This window comes from Varroa jacobsoni, unplaced genomic scaffold, assembly GCF_002532875.2.
Source record: "Varroa jacobsoni isolate VJ856 unplaced genomic scaffold, vjacob_1.0 scaffold_63, whole genome shotgun sequence".
Classification (NCBI taxonomy): domain Eukaryota; kingdom Metazoa; phylum Arthropoda; class Arachnida; order Mesostigmata; family Varroidae; genus Varroa; species Varroa jacobsoni.
This window is the reverse complement of record NW_019212965.1, coordinates 4,546-12,823: the sequence shown is the minus strand read 5'-3', so window position 1 is coordinate 12,823 and position 8,278 is coordinate 4,546. Positions and strand designations below refer to the sequence as shown.

Here is an 8,278-nt window from a genome sequence, read left to right as displayed (position 1 = left end):
CATCTGGCATATATATATATATATATATATATATATATATATATATATATAATGGCCCAGCGTTCTAAACAAAACATTTTGTACAAGGAGATTTAGGTAATATGTCAATTCCATAGTAGTAACGAAAGTTCTACGGTCATCCGAACTAACTATGGTCAAACATTGATTCAAAAAATCAAAGTCCAATGCCAAGATCTCACAGTTAACGATGTCTTATTGGTACTTCACTAGAACAAGCACGACTGAAGAATCGTAGTTACCGCTATAGGATCTAATGAAAGACTGCAGGTATTGCGTGAGGTGACGATGGATCTATGTTTTCGTGTCTAACTTGGCGGTGAACCTTCAAGTTACATACAGTTACATTAACAGCGAATTCCTCGCAGTTGGTGCAATTAAGCTGAATATAATTGCTGCCTATTGCATTACTGCTAAGCGACTCGTCTGATTTGCCAGTCCATAGATATTAACTGGCGGCACAAGAACAATTAGCTTAAGCTTCAATGAAGAATAACGAAGAAGCTAAATATAGGGTAGCGACAGTGAGGACAACGATGTGTAGTATGTGGACTTGCGCGGAGAGACTGCCGCCATGACAACGCCATCAATGTAGGCCTGTCTGATGTAGGCCAACAGTGTTTCCGTAGCTGTGTGCCTGCTCACATTCCTCGCCCACTTGTATGAAAGAACAGCGAAGATGAAAAAGCTTTCCGTCGATCTATCGGTAGTCCATAATTAAGCAAAACCTCCGTTAGCGATGTTAATACTACACGAAACGTTGATGCCATATTACAACAATGAAGCGGGCAAGAAAAAAGTAAAATCCGTGACGATGGCGATCATCGCGCTGGTGGTAGAGGCCTAGGCCCTAGGCATTCGCGGCTGATCTGCGTGTAAGAAAGCTGGTTCAATTTCCTCAACTCCCATTACCACCATCCTATGGTAGATCCCTTTGCGCCTTTGTTCAGTATTGCTTTTGCCAACTGACAGCGGTCCTGGATAGGAAGAGATCGGTCATGGGGGACACACAGCTTGTGTGGCTGTCTAGCTGCTGCCTTCTCTTTGCCTGTCGATTGGATTGCGCCTTTGGCCCTCCTCCCTGCCTGCTCATTGTGGAATGCTGGTGCCGACTCGGTTGTATACGATCTCGACATATAATGATGGCGCAGGCAGCCGTAGTGGCAATGGCATCGCTGATGCTGGTAGAAGCGGTGAAATGACTCGTGTAACTCTCGGGAAAGCATTCATTGCTTATATAGCATATATCAAAGTCAATTTTCTCTATAGTAAATTGACTAACGAGTTGAAGCCTTGGATCCAAAACCGCAATAATCCACCATAATGATTACAGATGATAACCATTTGAGAGGTTATTCCAGTTGTTGAAAGACCATGCTATACGTGCTTTCACTTCTTATATTTAATAAAAAGAGGCATAAACGTTAAAGGCTGGAAAACGGGTTGTGAACGAAGGCTGAGGACTGTTTCGTTTCGGCAGTTGATCGCTCCTCGGTGAAGAGCAAAACAGTGCATCGGGTCGTGCATCTATCACACGTCTATGATAAGATCAAGTAAATAGTACAGGTTCATTTATTAATGCGTCTACGTTTCTCCTATGTTTACTTGGGAGGATTTTTTACCGCATTGTCATCTCACCCTTGCTAAACTTAGTGTTGGTTCCATTTCAGAGCTTAATTTCAGTGCATCCTTGTTGTGTCCGGTGTATTTCCTATTTTTTTGAAATACAGGCTTTGATGAAACTCTTGTATCGTCGTGCAATAGGCAAGCCTCGGGTCGACATCTATACAAAAGATTGGACGATGTACCTGTAGAGCAACGTGACATAGGTTCCATTCAGTCGCGAACAAGTGGCTACAGCTGTTTTGACGTAAAACTGTCTAGCAATTCGAGCTTAAAATTTCATATTTTAGGCTATTAATGGCCGGGCTGATTCTGAGAGTAAGAGGTTAATGGTTTTTCTTAGCTGCCGGCAGAGTAGCTACCACTAGAAGCTCAAGCCTGTAAACTACCCACTCGCCATGCTTCTATTTCTTCATGTGTGTACATTCACGTGTGTAGTCTTTTTAATGGCGCCGTCATTGCTGGCGTGGTCGTAAACTTTTAGATTTTGTAATAGATCCAATTTTGCTATTTAATAGCGAGAGCAAGGCCAGGCGAATATTAAGGCCATGACTTCATTTGGCGGCCGAGTCTACTACGAAGCGGACACACGTGGTCGTAAAGCGTCTGCGATCTACCGAAAGTAAGGGTCCACCGACCTGCATTTATAGATGGCCGTATGCACGCCGTTAGCTTTCTCCTTCCTAATCACAGATGTTCCCTAATACTTCACCGCCGTTCTTGATCGTTCTATATCGCCACACATTTTGCATTGCACTTTTGTGCGCATCGCTGAACGCTGCGGGATGTTGTTAAGCGAACGGAACGCTGAGTCTTAAATGGTAGATGAAGCACTGTTCACCATAAGTGCATCATAAGTTGGCCGTCTGAAACACTTGATTGACGCAGGATAGCTGGGCAATGGTTTATCAACTACAGGCAGTCGTATTCGATCCCCAGATAATACCCTGTAACTTTTCGAAACGTATTTCGAAACCAGTAATTATTTGACTTCACGTTGCCATGTGTTGCAGGTTTGTGACGCAAGTGTTGGCATATAATACTTCTGCTGATCGTATATTGATATAGATATTAACACTTAGAAACATTGTATACTGTACCAATTGACTATGCATAGAGTGGGAGAGCTTTTTTTTCATGACGCACGCCGTCGGAAAGACACGATCACTAGATATAACGTGAGGTTTTAATTTTGATGGGTGTCAGCCGGTTCAAGAAAGTAACAGATGTTTTAGTTTGCACTATTCATTATATCGTACCCAAAAGTAGCCGTTATTTATTTTTAAATGGTTAAGCAATTCGAAGATGTCTGCGTGAGAGCAAGCGCTGTTTGTGCCGCATATGTACCGTGTAGAATGTAGTTATAGCTATTGCATGTTTTAGCAAGGAGATGCTCTATATTTAAGCTTAGAGGCTAAGAACTACGCTGTGTACAGATATAATTGAAAAGCCTATATAAAAAAAAAGTAACATCTGGAAAACTAACATCTTGAGTAAAGGATAATAATCCACGTTATCCTTACGTAGTATAAAAAAAATAATTTTTTACTGGAAGAGTTCCTATTTGTCTTTAATGTTATTTTTCTGTTCGAAGTATTAGCAAACAATAGTCTGGTACCCTCATATCTCTGGCTCTATTCTCCTGTCCATCTTCAATCTCGGTTCACCGGTTGACACGAATTAAGGAAACAGGAGATCAGTGGTAAACCTTAGTATGGTCATCATCATAAACTGTTGTATAATTTAAATTATTGACACCGATACCGACTATTCTAATAGAGGTTCGATAAAAGTTCCATTGTAATTTTCTCCGCGTATACGACGACTTTATTCGACCTCTTTAGTTCTCTGTATCCCCTCTATCCCTTACACGTTCAACGCCGACGTAATCGTTATGTCAGCGAAGATGAATTTTTCCCTATAGCTCCCTATGGCCTCTGCATATGCTTCATGCTCTCTTTCTGTTTGATCACCTTATTACGTCCGTCCTCGGACTATCGCTTTTTGCGGCCGCCGGTGTTACTTTCGTCGGGGAGTTTTTCGTCGAGTTTAGATTCGACCCGATGACGTAGAAGCTGCAGTAAAAGTGCAAGAAGCTCAGGCAGACGAATCGAATGTGGTAAAAAGGTGGGCCTCTTTGTGACAGCTTCATCTTTGTTGACTACTCGTCGCTCTAAGGCACACTCCCATTGTGTACACAGTAGCGAATGGCGAGGGTTGTCCTATTTGTCTGTCTGTGAGCTTCGAAGCTGGAGCCCGCGTTCTCTAAATCAGAAAATCATGACCCTTCTTGACACGACATCCAGCGAGAACAGTCGAAGGGAACCTGGTGGCACAATGTGAACCTGAGTCTACCTTACTGGCATATTGCCTTTATCGACATTCTTTTCTGCCTAAACCCGAGCCTTCTCAAAGAATATACTTCTTATAGCGCCGTTTGTTATAGTAGCCTTTTTCCTTTTTGCTAGCAACCACTTTCTTTTAGCTCTGTAAAGTGCCATGTTTCACCTTCCTGTTTATTTTGCGGTGTCTTCGTCGGCTCGCGCACACATTGTGCTGGTTTGTCGTTCCAGCCGTTTTGCTCTCCTGGGACGACGAACAAGTCGAATGCTCATGCAAGAAGACGTGCCCCTACGGTCGTGGTCCTGTCCTCTTTTCGTATTCTTCTAAAGATTTAGTTTCTTCGTTTGAAGTTGGCTTTTTTGATACCTTCATCGAACATGGCATGGCCCTACTTCCATGTAGGAAGCACTGCAGAAGGAGATGGAGAGCTTTTCCTCCTCCGAAGCAGTTGTTGGCGCCGCTGCCAAGCAGACTTTTTAACCAACTACCGCGCCACGGGGTTTTGTGGGCAAACTGGCGGAATTCACTACTGCTGCCAGCAGCTCGAAACACCTTTGTAACGTCTTTGTTCGCCATAATTCATTCATATCGACAGTCGGCGCCGATAGGCACGAACGTCACTGTTTGACAGGGGGCAGCATCTGTCACACTAGCAACAGTAATGACGCAACTGAAACGATTAATGGCAACTCGGAAAGTTGCAGAAACGTGGAAAGGGCAAAAGAAAAGCGATGAGGACAAGTCATGCGAAGAGTGGTTTTGCTTGGCCAAGGCTAGTAACACACAACATTGCTGTGATCTGGTACGGTTTACCTCGTTCGACATTGAGCCATTGGAGAGTGGCCATTCAGTTGATTGGTGCAGTTCAAGCAGATACATTCGCAAAAGATGTGCAAGACTTAGTCTAGTAGCGCAATGGCCACGGAAGCTTGAGGAGCCTGTTTTTCTTTTTCTGCCCCTTCTTGTTATGTTGGAATGAAAGGTTTCTGTGTATCGTCTGCCGACATATGAGCCCCCTTTGGACAAGAGGTCAGCGTCTTTGGAGATTTGAAACAGTACAAGCAGCTTGTTTAACATTCCCTCTCGGCAAACCAACGTTTGGGAAACTTTGAAATGACTATCCCTCCAGCCATGTACTTGACTTCATTCAGATTGCCAAGCAGCAGCAGTGTGCAATTGAAATAGAAATATTCTGTGAAAAAAAGGAGAGCACTGACCTTCAAGCAGACTTTGTTTAAGAAGCAGCAGAACCAAGTGGAACGAAGTAGTAGTTCTTAGCGTACTCAATAACTGTAGGTCAGGTCGTCGTACCTCTCGAGATCCTTTCGGTGTCGATCGGGAATTCTTGTATGGCCTACAATATGGACAAGACGGTAAGGCTGTCAAATCTCAAAGAAAACCAGGTTCTCTCTACTTTTTGCTGCGGTACCTTTTATTTGGCGAAATCCCTTTTTTTCCGGTTGGAACTAAATTGCCTCCTCAGTTTCAAAGGCTCGCTCGATTTGCCCGTTACGAGCTAGCAGGAGACCGTACCTCTAAATTCTGTTATCACCAGCTTCAGTTCCTCACAGTTCATCTCTAACCCCTAACTTTGCACTTGTTTTTCTCTAGTACCCTTGACTCAAAGACCACACGTTTAACACGCTATTCTACTAAGCGACAATGTTTACTAGAGGCAGATGGAGCAGGTAATTCAGCTCAAATAGTTATGACGAACAATGCAATTATTAATTCTAAAAAGACTTGCCGCTTATTTTCCAGATACGGAACACATCTTATATTAAATAAACACGAGTGCATCATATTGTTATTTAATCAATAGTCATATGGTCGATACTTTCTTGCTGTGGCAAAATTGATTGCAAGCAATGATAGTTCACGGATAATACTAAGTGCGACGAGTAACTGAACGCTAGAAACAGGTATAGTTAAAATACGTATTTTGACACGGTGTATATATATATATACATCTTCTTGTTTGATCCGCTCTTCGTACTGAAACTCATCTTATCTTGGTCGCATATATAATAAAAATAATAAAAAAATAAATTTCTATTTGCTTTTTAAATATAGTATAGTTGCAATCTTGATAGATTTCTGGAACAAGAAACAACGTTTCTAAATGAATGTAAATATCAATAAGAAAATGAATCCGCCTTTCAGTATGTAAATGCATTTGAATATAATAGAATTCAATGAGCAAATAACCTCTGACTGCTACGAAAGAAACCCGCATCCAATGTTCACGTCATTCCGTACATCCGTTGATGATTGAAACTGTTTCCACTCCAATTCGATAATTCTTCCTAATCGTTATGCCTGAAAAAACGTTACGTTATAGTATCAGTTGTGCATTACAACTCACGAGAATCAACTTTACCCAAGCTTGTCGTAAATGTACAGAGTCACGCGTGCGGATATCGTTTATCTCGATGAACTCCGAACTTTTTTGTACATTTCAACTGGTATCAGAAGGCATCAACAGAACTGCGATGCATCATTTTTCGACATTTCCGTGGCCGTCGGCTTGACAAGCGTCAGCTGCTCCATCAAAACGACTCCATTGCCTTGTTGCTATTGCTGGACTACTGAAGCAAGCAGTGATCTGTCAGTACGAACACTGCGCCGCTGGACAGATAAGGCGCATACTCGACTGCTTTGCTCTCAACTTTAGTAGTTTTACTAGCATTTTTGCAGCGTAAAGAAGTTCCAAGTGCCAAGTTGACGATACGCTTTGATCCGTCTGCCTCTCCTGACGATGGCGCTGGTCGCGGTTGTTCCACGACTCTTTATGGTATCTGAACTTCTGGCCCGTCGCAGAGCCACACAGACTGGCAAACATATACATGTACAGGCGCCTAATACCCTGCCACACGCACGTCCCCATTCCACGTCATCTCTTTCCGTTCTCCTCATAGCGACTACATATCCATGTACTACATTCCCTGTTCTCCTCTTAATCTGCCCTTCGGTTATGAGAGAACTACGATAAAGGATGAATGCATGTTTGCGTGAGTGGAAGGAGGAAAAACGCAAAATAGCAGTTTTCCTTGTAGCCACAGCGGATTTATTCGACCCACCGAACCTGCTACAAGCTTTTTCGTGGGGATCTAGCAAGAGATGCGGGAGCAAGGGAACGCAAAAGAAGTCCAGTCCAGTTCCCACTGTTCCTCGCCCTCCAAAGGGCAACAACTCCCCGCTTGCTCTGGTTTTTGGTGGCTGGGTTGTGCTCGTTCCTCGTCACTCAAGTAACTCCTCTCAAATTCTACGGCAGACATTCGTTGAATGAGAGGAAAAGGAGATTCAGTCGTGGTCACGTCCCTCATCTCTTACCGCCCTCTGCTTTAGCCCGCTTTAGAGGAACAACCTAACAGCAACTCAACAATCAACTCTCCCGAGTTCTCACTCGAGTGCGTCAGAGCCTTAAGGCTTCAACCCCCCAAAGAAGAAACCCCTCTTCCGACCTTACTGAATCCTCCAACTATTATCCAACACACAACTCCAACATCTCTCCCACTTGCTCCTACACTTTAAGACAAGGCCTTAAGTCTACACCATGCCAGACCATAAGCTTTTCATCGTCTATGAAAACAGAAAGATGTTTGGTATCGAGTTAGTTACACCATGTTGATGTTACTCCGCGCACTTGTGTAGCCTCCTATTGCAACTAGAAAGGCAACAACAATATGAAATAGTGGCAATACGTTATTTGTACAGGTGCGTCTGTCTGGAGGTCTACAGGCACTGGCAGTTTGTCTACGCGCGCTTATACAGTGGACGTTGGTCAGTGGCTATTAGGCCATACGGCTTTACAAGCTACCTTACCACATAACATCTGGCTCGTTGAGATATCGCTGTCCACCTTAAAGTATGGTGGCAGACACATGGAACCGCATCGAGCTACTAAGAGCTATGGCGTAGCGCAGCTCAAGCAATCCTTGTCCTGGCGAATGATGTTTGTCTGTGTGTGCACGGCCGGTGTATTACCGTGCCGTCAAGGTTCACGGGTAGTTAGGTAAGCAAGAGAATGTCGCTAGATAAAAATCCGGTTCTTCATTAGGCTGCTGCTGTTCTGTGCGTTGTCTGGCTCATTGGCAGGAAGCTGGGGTCGGGGAATGGCTGTTTCTGTGTTAACTAGACTGACAGCAATGGTAAGCTTCTCTTAGATGAAGGTCATAATTCTTGAGGAAAAAGCACTACCTTTTCTAATAGGGTCGCTATATGGCTGTACGTACAATAACTGTTGACCTATGTTCCCTGAAAATTCAAACAAGTACGCCGAAAAAGATGTTAT

At 43.5% G+C, this 8,278-nt stretch overlaps 1 long non-coding RNA gene across 1 annotated transcript in view; it reads right to left on the bottom strand.

The window, feature by feature from the left end:
* The window catches only part of LOC111261625 (uncharacterized), an 8,244-nt gene extending 647 nt beyond the window's left edge, over positions 1–7,597 (bottom strand). The window contains exons 1-2 of the long non-coding RNA XR_002681114.2: positions 6,193–7,597; positions 5,202–5,338 (exon numbers count right to left, since the gene is read on the bottom strand). This is a non-coding gene — a long non-coding RNA (uncharacterized LOC111261625). The remainder of the gene's footprint in view (positions 1–5,201; positions 5,339–6,192) is intronic.
* Between the last annotated feature and the right edge of the window lie 681 nt (positions 7,598–8,278).